Source organism: Acinonyx jubatus, chromosome B1 (assembly GCF_027475565.1).
Source record: "Acinonyx jubatus isolate Ajub_Pintada_27869175 chromosome B1, VMU_Ajub_asm_v1.0, whole genome shotgun sequence".
Classification (NCBI taxonomy): Eukaryota; Metazoa; Chordata; class Mammalia; order Carnivora; family Felidae; genus Acinonyx; species Acinonyx jubatus.
Genome location: NC_069382.1, coordinates 80887180 through 80900393, shown reverse-complemented (window position 1 = coordinate 80900393; position 13214 = coordinate 80887180). Strand labels below are relative to the sequence as shown.

General features: G+C 39.1%; 1 pseudogene; it reads right to left on the bottom strand.

The window, feature by feature from the left end:
* Positions 1–5272: 5272 nt before the first annotated feature.
* Positions 5273–6601, bottom strand: LOC106983796 (protein SEC13 homolog; annotated as a pseudogene).
* Between the last annotated feature and the right edge of the window lie 6613 nt (positions 6602–13214).

The following is a 13214-nucleotide window of genomic DNA, read 5'->3' as shown; positions in this document are numbered from 1 at the left end:
CCCAACTCTCAGTTTTTGACTCAGGTCATGATCTCAAGGTTTCAGGAGTTTGAGCCTCACATAGGGCTGTGCGCTGATGATGTGGAGCCTGCTTCAGATTCTCTCTCTCTCTCCCTCTCTCTCTGCCCCTTTCCTACATTGTCTCTGTCTCTCTCAAAATAAATAAATAAACTTAAAAAAATTAAAAAAATAAAGGATATAAAGATCGACAGAATTTTGCTGTGTACTAAAAATTGTCCATGTTTTTCTCTTGGGAATGAAAAAGTTTTAAAGGTGAAAAATAAACATCTGAGAAGAAAGGGTAAAGGAAAAATGCTTTTGTTGATTATATGTCAACATCTAAAAACAAATCCTATCCTGAAATATCAGCAATTCAAGTAAATTGGCATAGGATGTGTCCAGAAGAACACGTTCTAGTAGGAAAAAAAATCAATAAACTTTATCTTAAAAAAATCAACTTTAGGATCATTTTTTGGAAGGTGTGCCTTTGAGATAGCTGAATATATTTCTTTCAGGCAGATGAATTATGACTTCTTGGGTAAAAAATAAAAGCTGTAGAAGTTTGTGACAATCACTAGAAGGGAGAATGGTGATATTCATCACTTTGGCTTTGGCCAGGGTAGGTAAACAGATCCATTTAAAATTTTGGTGGCAGAGGGATATTTGAAAAGCACTTCTAAAGTTATCTATTTTTCCAAACAATTTTCTTCATGTTCTACCACCTTGGGGGAGCTTTATGGAAACGAATGAGCAGTAAATAGACTCTGTATTAGAGAGGAAGAGCTTGCTACTAGCATACTAATTTACTTGTATTACTGAGATTTCAGGAGAGAATTTGCTTTTAGATGTTTACATATGATCAAAAAAAGTATTTTTCCTTTACTCCTTTCTCTCAATTATTTTTCACCTCTAAAGTTTTTACATTCCTGAGAGAAAAATATGGACTGTTTTCAGTATACAAAGCAAAATTCTGCCTTCTTTTTCAAGCCTGGCATTTCAAGTTTGACCCATACCACAGTGAAGGAGATATGTTTTGTCTGACATCCCTTTGGCAGCGCTAAAAGATATACCAAAAGTCACGTGAGCAAGTTAAGCCTTGTAGAATTTATTTCGATGTCTTCGAAAAATGGAAAAATGCTCACCAATCATGAAAAAAGAGACCAAAGGAGAATTATGATTTCCCCTTCATAGGTAGTTTTTAAAAAATGTTTTTTTTTTTAATCAAGCTCAGAATTATTTTGTTTACACCGAAGTGTATTGCTCAGTGCCATGGTAATAATCAGATGCAGAGTTCAACAATATGTATGATTCCTTACCGGATATAAATAAGAGCTTAATATCATTTCTATCTCTGGGTGAAAATAAATAGCTCTGAAAAGTCGATTATTCTCATTTTCTTGCACACTTGGCCTCTAATAGTCATTTTGTGTCATTCTTGTCAGGGTCCTGATACGAAGTTGGACTGTATGTGTCATATTAGCTGTAAGCCTTTACTGAAACTGAAATGAGAAATGCCTTTGCCAGCAATTCAGAATTCTAAATTGCCAGTCTTCCTTGGTTTTAGTTTGCCCCTCATCAACCAGCCTGTGATAGACTCACGCATGGATTTTGGAGTTAGATTGCAGGTTGAAACTTTACGCAGCCCCTTATATTTTTATTTGGCCTGTTATGCCCAGAATTCGTGATCCCCAAAGACCATCAGGGAGCCGAGTCTGATGCAAAAGCAAAGAGCCTTTATTCAAGCTAGCTGGAGCTCAATCTCTTACCTGCACCGATGCAGCGGTGAGATACCAGAGAGAAAGAGCGAGTTTCAAAAGCACAAAGGTTCTATAGGGATCTAGGGGTAATGGTTGTGGCCTTAGCTGATTGGCTGGGGAAGGGTCAGAGTCCCCTTGCGCAGGTTGCTGGGCGTGGTTTGAACTGGAAGTTTGAACAGGTGAGCGGGAAGTTACTCAAGGGGAGGGAGCGTGGTCTGAGGTTTGAGTGGGAATTTCTTTCTGTGGTTTTCCTGGAAAGGGGCCATGTCGGGGACATAGTCACTCAAGATGGAGGACACAGAACAAAATGGAGTCAGCCGGTCTAGGTCCGCTCTTTCAGGCCAAGTCCCTTTTGAAGCCTCTCCCCCACTGCCCGCTCCCCCCCCCCCACCCCGACTATTGGTAGAATGGGAATAATGAATATACTAGCTTCGTGGAGTTGTGAGACACAAAGGAAGTAACATGAGGGGTGGATCTAACTCAGGGTCTGTTACTGGCAGTAGCAGTGCTCCATGGAATACTGCAACTTTTTGTGACACTGCTATTGGTATGATAAAGGGGTATTTCAAGTCTCCTCTGGTTACCACAGGATATCTTCCCTGGGGATGAGCAACAAGCCAGAGGACTCAGAAAGCCAATGAGCTCTAATACTGAGATGTGCTCAGGAGGTGTGGTCATTGTCATTGGGTTTAATAATCATTAAAGAGAGTGACTCACTTCTTAGAAAAAGTGACTTCTAACTCCAAGGCCCTCAAAGACTGTGACCAGTAGGCACTGCCCTCTGATGTGCTTATCTAATTATAGGTTAGCTATAGTTAATTAAACACCTTAAATCTGATCATTTCTACCTAGGAATGTATATTACCTAGGCTAATATGCTATAGAAAACCCTGAGCCTGATACAGAACCTGGCAGAGGGTAAGCAGGTATTTAATATATATGTTAATAGCTTGTGGAGTAAACCCAGATCTTTCCTTGGTGCTGGGTTAGAACTCTGGGAGCATACCTTGATGGACCTTAGCTAATCTAACCTGCTGAATAATCCTTGAGGTGAGCTGAAACAGTTTGTTATTCCTTTATTTCTACTAACGTTTATTGAGTTTATATGGAAATGCTATAGTTGGCAGTCATATTCACAATTTTGCTTAATCCTTACCCTATTCCTTCAAAGTAAATATTATTCTTAGTTTCACATAGGGGAACAGAGACTTAGGTAAAATGACCTACTGACAGTAGCAATGTGTAGACTTATATGACACCTTGGCTACTATCCAGATAGTGGTGTGCCTTGCCCAGAGAGGATTTGGGACACCAAGTGCTGTCATATTCAGTTGCTTCCAAAATCTTTCTTTGAGAGTGTATTATTTAAATACATTTTTCGTTTTAGGCTTGGGCCATGTTATGGACTGAATGTCCATAACAAATTTATATGTGGAAGCTATAGCTCCTTATGTGACTGTATTTAGAAATGGAAGTAATTAAGGTTAAATGAGATCATAAGAGTGTGACCTTGATGTGATAGGATTAGTATTCTTATAAGAAGAGATACCATAGAGCTTGCTTTCTGTTTTTACCATATGGGGACACAGAAAGAAGGCAATTATCTATAAGTCAGGAAGTGAGCTCTCCCCAGGAGCTAAACACTGTTGGAAATTGATCTTGAACTTTCCAGCCTCCAAAACTCTGAAAAAAAATAAATTTCTGTTGTTTAAATCATGCAGTCTGTGACATTTTGGTATGGCAGCCTGAGCAGACTGAGACAGGCCAACACAAGGCACAGATGCTTGGATAGTCTCTTGTATGCTTGCTGGTTTACTGGTTGACAGAAATAAGGTATGCAAAAAAAACTAAAGGCATATTTTCCTTTCCATTTGTTTATTTAGACTTAAGATTTAAAAAAAATTTTTATATATAATTTATTGTCAAATTGGTTTCCATACAATACCTAGTGCTCATCCCAACAGGTGCCCTCCTCAATGCCCATCACCCACTTTCCCTCTCCCCCATCCCCCATCAGTCCTCAGTTTGTTCTCAGTATTTAAGATAGACTTAAGATTTTTTTTAAAGCACTTTTAGGTTCACAGAATAATTAAAAGGAAAGTATAGAGATTTCCTCTGCCCCCGCAATGCATAGCCTTGTCCCTTATCAACATCTTCTAACAGAGTGGTACCTTTGTTACAATTGATGAACTTACATTGATGTATCATAATCACCTGAAGTCCAGGGTTTACATAAGGGTTCACTGTTGGTGTTGGACACATGGGTTTGGACAAATGTATAATGACATGTAGCTATCATTATATAGTATCATACAGAATATTTTTATACCCTAGAAATCCTCTGTGCTCCACCTATTTATTCATCTCATCTCACTCAACCCTGGTAACCACTGATCTTTTTACTGCCTCCATATTTTTGCTTTTTCCAGAATGTCATGTAGTTGGAATCATATAGTATGTAGACTTTTCAGATGGGCTTCTTTGATTTTGTAATATGCATTTAAGTTTCCTCTATGTTTTCTCATGGATTGATAGTGTATTCGTTTTTAGCGCCAAATAATATTCTGTTGTGTGGATATACCACAGTTTTTTATCCATTCACCTAGTGAAAGACATATTGGTTGCTTCTAAGTATTGGAAAGTGTAAACAAAACCGCTGTAAACGTCCATGTATAGGTTTTTTGTGTGGATATAAGTTTTCAACACCTTTGGATAATTACCAAGCAGTGTGATTACTGGATCAGAGGGTCAGAATATATATGTGTTTAATGTTTTATAAGAAACTGCCAAACTCTCCCAAAATGGTTGTATCTTTTTTGCATTTCTACCAGCTCTACATCCTTGCCAGCATGTGGTGTTGTCAGTTTTCTGGATTTTGCCATTCTAAAATATATATATATATATATATATATATATATATATATATATATTTTATCTTTATATATAGATAAAATATATATATTTTATCTATAAAATATATATACTTCGATGAAGTGTCTCGTAAGGTCTCTGGCCCATTTTTTAGTTGGGTTGTTTGTACTCTTACTGTTGACTTTAAGGGTTCTTTGTACATTTTGGATATCGTCCTTTATCAGATGCATCTTTTGCAAATATTTTTCTCCCAGTCTGTGACGTGTCTTCTCATTCTCTCGACATTGTCTTTTTCAGAGCAGATTTTTTTTTATGAGCAATATGAGTTGATTTAACTATTTTGGAAACAACCCCTTCCCCCCCAATAATGTCTGAACCTAAAAGGTACGTAAAAATGGCAAAACATATTTTAAAATGGTAGATTTGAAGGTCATTGTAGCTTTTTCCTCATCACATGAACTCTTTCTGCAGGACAGTAAATTACAAACCATTTCAAACTGTGTTAAATCACATAATCAATCTGGCTGCATTTGTAGCTGCTTCTGGGAAAGTAATCTTGTTGGAGCTATTCCTCTGGGCTGTTTGGTCAGTTGGTCCAGAAGAAGAAGTCCTGGAGACAGCAGTGGGCCTCACCTGTCTTGTCACTACTCATTCTGCTCGTCCGCTGTGATGGAAGCAGGCACAGAATCCTGGGCCTTGTTGACATCACTGGTGCACACCCACTGCCCATTGATGGACTCCTTCCACAGGGCCTCCTTATTATTTCTGCCTGAGAAAGGCAGGATGTTGGCCGTGATGGACCAGCTCACATGCCACATATCATTGAACTTATGCAGCAGTTTGAGCAACCACATATTGCCTGAGGCATCGTCATGGGTCCAAATGAACATGTGACCATCCTGGGAGCTGCTAGTGATGGTGCTGGTGAACAGGCTAATGGAGAGGGCCCAGGCCACATCTCGAACCCAGTCACTGTGCACTTGTAGCTTCTGTTTCTTCTGTTGGCTGGTCTCCTCTTCCTTCCACAGCTTGATGAGGTTGTCACAGCCACTTGATGCAAACTTCTTAATACAGTTGGGCTTCTGCACCGATAGCTGGACTATGAGGCTTCCAGGTTCAAAAGGAGGGGGTCAACTGACTGCTTTGCAGCCAATAATGTGAGCGTTGTTGATCTTTTTCACTTCCCACTGGTCATCTCCTGTGTACGACAGCAGGGATATGGCCCCATCTGAGTTGATATAGGCCATAGTCATGGAAGGGCCCAGCACACAGAATTTACTGGGAAGTCGTATCCTATATGCTTGTCCATCCGTCTTCTCCCAGATGCCATTCTCCTCTTTCTCAATAAGGATTTTTTTGTCAAAGGAGCAGCATGCCAGGATGTTGACATACAGAGAGTGGTCCCAGGCCACTTTCCACACAGGATCCTCATGACCCCTGAGGTCACCAATGAGGATCTTCCCTCCATTGTGCACATTGAAGATTCTGATGAACCTGTCTGATGAGCAGGTTGCCAGGCAGGTGCCATAGTAATCCATTTGGGCATCGTGAAGCATGTCCTAGTAAGAGGTGTCTACAGTGTTGATTGCTGACACCATGGCCCTGATGGCAGCGGCTCCCGGTCTTGGATGTGGCAGCTCCTGGTGGTGCCCCTGAACAGCTCCTCCAGAGCAGAAAGTTTTAATTTTAGTGAAGCCCAGCTTATCAATAATTTTTTTCATGGTTTATGCCTATGGTGTTTTATCTATGAAGTCATCACCATACCCAAGTTCATTTAGGTTTTCTCAGGGTTTTATTGATTTGCATTTTACATTTATGTCTATGATTTATTTTGAGTTAATTTTTGTGACAGGTTTAAGTTCTGTGTCCAGATTTTGTTTTGCATGTAGTATGTCCAGTTGTTTGAGCACCATTTTTTAAAAAGACTATCTTTTTTTCCATCATGCTCCCATTGCTCTTTTGCCAAAGATCAGTTGACTATATTTATGTGGGTCTATTTCTAGGCCACTTATTCTGCACCATTGACCTATGTGTCTATTCTTTCACCAATACTACACTGGATTGGCTACTATAGTTTTATAGTAAGTCCTGAGATCTGGTACTGTCAGTCCTCCAACCTTTTCTTCTCCTGAAATATTGTGTCAGCTGTTCTTGGTCTTTGCCTGTCCATACAAACTTTAGAATCAGTTTGTCATTATCCACAAAATAACTTGCTGAAATTTTATGAGGATTACATTGAATCTTTAGATCAAGTTGGGAGGAACTGTCATCTTGACAATATAGTGTCTTCTTATTCATAAATGTGGCATATCTCTCCATTTACTTAGTTCTTACATTTCATTCATCAGAGTTTAATAGTTTTTCTTATATAGATCTTATACTTATTTTGTTAGAATTACACCTAAGTATTTACTTTCCTTAGGTGCTAATGTAAATGGTATTGTGTTTTTAATTTCAAGTTCCACTTGTTCATTGCTGGTATACAGGAAGGCAATTGACTTTTGTATATTATACTTGTGTCCTGCTCATTAGTTCCAGGAATATTTTGGTCCATTATTTTGGATTTTCTACATAAATGTTTTCCTTTTATTTTTAAGGTGGAAGTTTTAGGTCATTATTGACTTATTTGCTGTGGGAAATCATATTAATTGTGTGTATCAGTGTTGGTAAGAACTTATCTACAAATTTAAAATGATTTTTAAATCCTAATTGATTTCTAGATATTCAAATGAGAAGACAACATTTATGTATCGTCAGAAAAAGATTTAGGGAAAATAAATTAGTAAAATAATAAGTATTATATGTATATATATCATATAGCATCATATATGTATAGTATTGGAAGGATATATAAAAATATTAGTGTGATAATATGATCTCTTTGTGGAGATGCTATATGTAATTTTCTTTGCTTTTGTTTATATGAATTTTTAAAAAAGATTTCATCTTTTTAAAGTAATCTCTATACCAATGGGCAACTTGAACTGAAACATCAAGATCCAGAGTCAAATGCTCTACCAACTGATCCAGCCACGTGCCCAGTATGATTTTTTTTTATATTTCTGTCTTCAAAATATGTAAAAGAGAATGTAAGTCACTAACAACCAAAAGCAAGTCAATTTTATAGATGGGTGAAATACACTTGATCCTTGAGCAACATGAGGGTTGGGGCGCTGACCCTGCCATGCAGTGGAAAATCTGCATATAATTTTTGACTCCCCCAAAACTTAACTACTAATAGCCTACTGTTGACTATTAGCCTTACTGGTAACATAAACAATTAACACATATTTTGTGTGTCATATATATTATATACTGTATTCTTACGATAAAGTAAGCTGAAGAAAAGAAAATGTTATTAAGAAAATGATAAGGAGGAAAAAAATACATTTATAGTAGGGTACTCTAAAAAAAGTCCACATATAAGTGGACTCACACAGTTCAAACCTGTGCTGTTCAAGGGTCATCTCTACATATCTTCTTCCAAAGAAGGACAAAGAATTGCAAATAAATGTTTAGAGGTATAAGAATTAGCAAGTAGGATGTGTCTTTTGTCCAGAAGATCTATGGCATTAATTCACAGATACAGGTGTAAAAAATGAAACAAAACAAATCACTCAGAATTTCCACAAAATGTTGCTTCCGTAAATATACTATCAACACTAACTTTAAATAAGCTGCACACAGGATATCTTTTAAATGGGTGACTGAGTTGTTCACATTTTGTTGTTCTTATAGGTGTTACCGCACAACTTTAGCTTTGTAGAGGACTCTGTGGGGAGTTCTTGGGATAGTGTCCTGAGAGAAAGGACAGTGGCTTTGGAGTCAGCAAACCCAGAGTTGACTCAGGTACCAGCTGTGTCACTGAAAAATCATTTAAGCTCTCAGAGACTTCATCTTCTCATCAGTAAAGCTGACTTCACAATTCTGTGTCCTTTGCATGATTTTTGTCAGTATCAAACCAAATGAAAATAATATACGCAGTGCTTTATGACTCATAGCACTCTATGCAAATTCTAGTTATCATTATTCTGAAGATGGCTATTACAACCAAAGTTACCCAAATTATAGAAACATAACAGAAGTAGTGCTGGAAATATTAATTTAAAAAATTTTTTAAGACTTATTTATTTTTGAGAGAGAGAGACACACGCACACAGTGTGCGAGCAGGGGAAAAGAGAGAGGGACACACAGAATCCAAAGCAGGCTCTAGGCTCGAAGCTGTCAACACAGAGCCTTATGAGGGTCTCAAACTCATGAACCATGAGATCATGACCTGAGCTGAAGTCGGATGCTTAACCAACTACTTAGCTTAACCAACTACTGAGCCACCCAGGAGCCCCTGGAAATGTTAACTTAAGCCCCTGGAAATGCTAAGCTTAGCTTAACTTAGCTAGCTTAAGTAGCTTAACCAACTACTGAGCCACCCAGGAGCCCCTGGATATGTTAACTTTCAATGTTGGAGTCTTAATTAGGCTAGGGCATGGCCTTTTCATATTCTTAATTTCTGCTCTGATCTTAATTAATGTATACCACTGTAAGTATTTTGGATTTCTGGTAGATGGTGAAATTTGAGGTTTAAGAACCCTTTTGAGCAATGGCTGTCTAACCAGGGTATAGTTTTGCAAATTCTAATTTTCATTCATTCAATATTTACCACTGAAATCTATTGCTTACGGTATTCCAAGTTTTGTGGTCACAGCAGCAAATAAAACAAAGCACCTGCTGAAATGGAGCTTACAATTTAATGGGGGGGGTGTTGTGGTCCATAATACAGTGGAAAATGAATATCTAATAGGTCAGTAATGAATATAGGATAGAGCAGGAAGTGTAAGAAGTGCTATGAAGAGAAACAAAGTGGAAGAAAGGAGGTCGTCCAGGAAGCAGAAACTGGGATGGAGATTAAATGCAGAAAGTTTACTGAAAGGATCAACACTTGTCAGAGAACAGGAGGAGGTAGGGTTGTTTGGGGGGAGAACTTGGGCTACAAAGTAGACACAACTAGGCCTCCACTAACACCCTGGGAGCTGGGAAGCCGAGAAGGGCCTTCAGAATAGTGTTGAATTGTGGCAAAGGAACCCAGGTCTTTATGCTCCTGCAATGACCAAAGAGTGGTTGCAAGCTGTCCCTGGGGAAGGGAGTGTGACCTTGTGAGGTGACTTTCTTCTGCGCAAGGCAATTCCCAGAGACAGCTAATAGCAGTAATCAGCCAGTAGCACTGTATCCATTAGAAGGTGTGCGTGGTGGGGGGTGGGGAGCAAGGGATTGCTTATTTTAAAAGATAATCAGGGGAGCTTCTCTTAAAACTTTTTTGAGAGTATATTTGAAGGATATGAAGGAGAAACCAAGTAGACATCTAGGGGAGGAGGATTCCTAGGGAAGAGAATTTTGACCTTCATTTTTAGATTTTTCTTCATGTAATTTCTATGCCCATCTACTGCTTTTCTACTCACAGTAGAAATAATAATGCTACTCTCAGTAATAATAATAACAAAAACAAAACCAATATCATTTTCCACTCTGTAATTGCAAGCTTTAATTTTAGAAGCTGATGTAAAATGTAAATGTTTCATAAGATTTCACTAGAGTTTTAATAAACCAATCCATTTATTCATTCAGTTACACAGTGAGTATCTATAAATGCCCAATGTATGCCCGTTACCACGTGAGGTGATATGGGTTTAGTGGTGACAGGTGAATCAGTCCCTGATTTGAAAGCAATTGACTTGGGGAGACAATTGAAACACGCTATTTGAAAACACAGCATAAAGAGTGACTTGGTGTGGTTAAGCACAGGGAATGAAGATACAAAAAGCAAGTCATTACACTAAACCACGATGAAACCAGCGTACATGATGGGGAAGGGTGGGTAACTAAAACAAAGTCAAAATGAAGCTTTCTTTGAATAGGGGAAGAATGGTGTGTTCACAACAAAGCTGGTAAAGATAGGGGAGGTAAGTTTCTTTGCAAAGGGAAACCATGTTTTGTTCACCTTTTAAGTTGTAGGATGGGTTAAATCCATAAGGGTCTACAAAGATCAAACCACCAATGCAGAAAACACACATTTCTGTAAGAAATCAGTTGTGTGAGAGGTTTTCATTGCTAAAGATGGACTTTGAGCATAAAAGAGACTTAGGTAAAACATGTATCAAGGACTGAGCTGGCATCTTTATCAGTGTGGCTGCAAGTTTGAATAGAAGTGTATTGATCAGAGGTAGGATGAGTTCTGAAAAAGTTCGTTTTGAAAAGCAACATTGAATGTGTTAAATATTTTTAGGGGATGTGATCTGCTAATTGCTCTAACAAATTTTATACATCCTAGGGAAAGGTTTGAAACTTTCCTGTCAGTCATTCCACCACCTATTTATTGAGTGACGTCTCTCTTCTACTCACTAGTCTAGGTATATAGGGACCCCTACAGTCGTTGCTCTCAGGAAACTTAAATCCTGGTGCCTGTGGGGCTGTAGGTGGCTTATGACAAACAAGGAAGCCAATGTTATAAGCTGTTGTGAGATATTCCCATTCTCTCATAATTGGCATCCATGATGAGAAAGACTGAGTACCACCTGATTCAAAAGAGAACCACTGAACTGCTGCTCACTTCTGGGGCCCAGCCACCTCACAGGAGTCTCTTAGACTTTACAGAACCAGACTTTCTACTGGCCAGGCTCATAGAAAGTGAGCAATGTGGAGGGAAGAAACTCATCGGGGATTCCTGGTCAGTGATCTGGTAGGGAACACATGGAGGAGGAAAGAAGGGTGCTTTCTATTCCCAGAATCTAAGTGGGGAAGGGAAAGGGACTCTGAAAGAAAAGCTTATAAAAGTTGAGGACGTCTGCAAGAAAACAGGAGAGACTGACATTTTGCTTACTGTTGGAAGGCTATGTGGGCAGCATTTTGCCGATATGGCCCTATTTTTATATGAGTAGGGGAGAGACACCTGAATGGAACAACAGGGCTTAGAGAAGGGCAGCGCTTGAGCAGCTGAACTCCATCCATTTGGTGTGTACAGATGCCAGAATATCCAGCAGATCTAGCAGAAAGTGTCGCTGGCAAAGAATTATGTCGCTGACATCTGGCATAAAAGCAAAGTGACATTAACAGTAAGAGCCTTGGGACAAGAAGTTGGGGATGGGAGTTGAGCCAGAATGGAAGAGGTAGAGCTGGTATAATCCCCATGTGATGTCAAAATCCTCTGAGATTCCCCCATGCCTTTGAGAGATCCAGCTTTGTACTTTGACTCCCAGAGTCCACTGGTGGCCAGTTTGTGTAAGCCAGATTAGCAGCTACAACCATCAGGCAGAGAACCACAACCTGGAACAGTTAAGTACAATGAATTTTGTACTTCACATTTTGAAATTGAAATAGCTTTACTAACAAAAGAGACCAGAAAGTTTATTAAGTTTCCAAGATGTCTGGAAGTAATAGGAAATGTATATTCCATATAGCGTAAGTGAATAAAAGATTGAATGTTTTGGGGCACCTGGGTGGCTCAGTCAGTTAAGCGTCTGACTTCAGCTCAGACCATGATCTCTGTCCATGAGTTTGAGCCCCATGTTGGGTTCTGTGCTGACAGCTCAGAGCCTGGAGCCTGCTTCGGATTCTGTGTCTCTCTCTCTCTTTGCACCTACCCCATTCTCTCTTTCACTCTCTCTCTCTCAAAAATAAATAAACATTAAAAAATTTTAAAAAAAAAGATTGAACGTTTTTTAGCCAGGTGAATCGAGACTTACCAATAACCAGTTATACAAATAAAGAGTCCTAGGAACTGAGTGCTATGAAGAAAATAAAGGAAAAAAGTGAGATAGAATTAATGGAGGAAGGAGAGAGGCAGCTGCTTTACTTTGGGTAGGCAGGAGAGACCTATTTCATTCAACAAAATGTCATTGTTTTTCTGCCCACTCACTATTCCCAGCTTTGGGGATATGGTGGTAAACAAAGCAGACAAAAAGTAAAACCATCAATAACCTTTGAATGTGTGAGACAGGAATGATATGCAGGAGGCAACCAAGCAAAGATATAAGACAAAAAGGAGAAAAAGGTAGAACAAGAAAGGAAGAAGCATAGCGTGTTGGAGTTTCAGGAGAAAAGGTCAGTGGCTGGGGCCTATGAATAAGGAAAGGGTTGAAGGGGGTAGGGGAGGGAGAGATAAGATCTGGCCTAAGGAAGGTGAGATTCTTGAAGTTGAGATCCTTGAAGAGCATGCTGAAGAGTAAGGGTTTTGCTCTGGTGCAATGGGAAGCCTAATGGAGATTTTTAAATAGGGGTAATAGTTTATGGGTTTTTTTAAAAAAAATTTTTTAACGTTTATTTATTTATTTTTGAGAGAGAGAGAGAGAGAGAGCATGAGCAGGGGAAGAGCAGAGAGAGAGAGGGAGACACAGAATCTGAAACAGGCTCCAGGCTCTGAGCTGTCAGCACAGAGCCTGACACAGGGCTCGAACTCACGAACCATGAGACCATGACCTTAGCCAAAGCCAGACGCTCAGCCGACTGAGCCACCCAGGTACCCCGGGAAGTAGTTTATGTTTTAATTTATGTTTTAAGTTTTAGAAAAATTACTCTGATTGCTTTGTGGTAGAGGG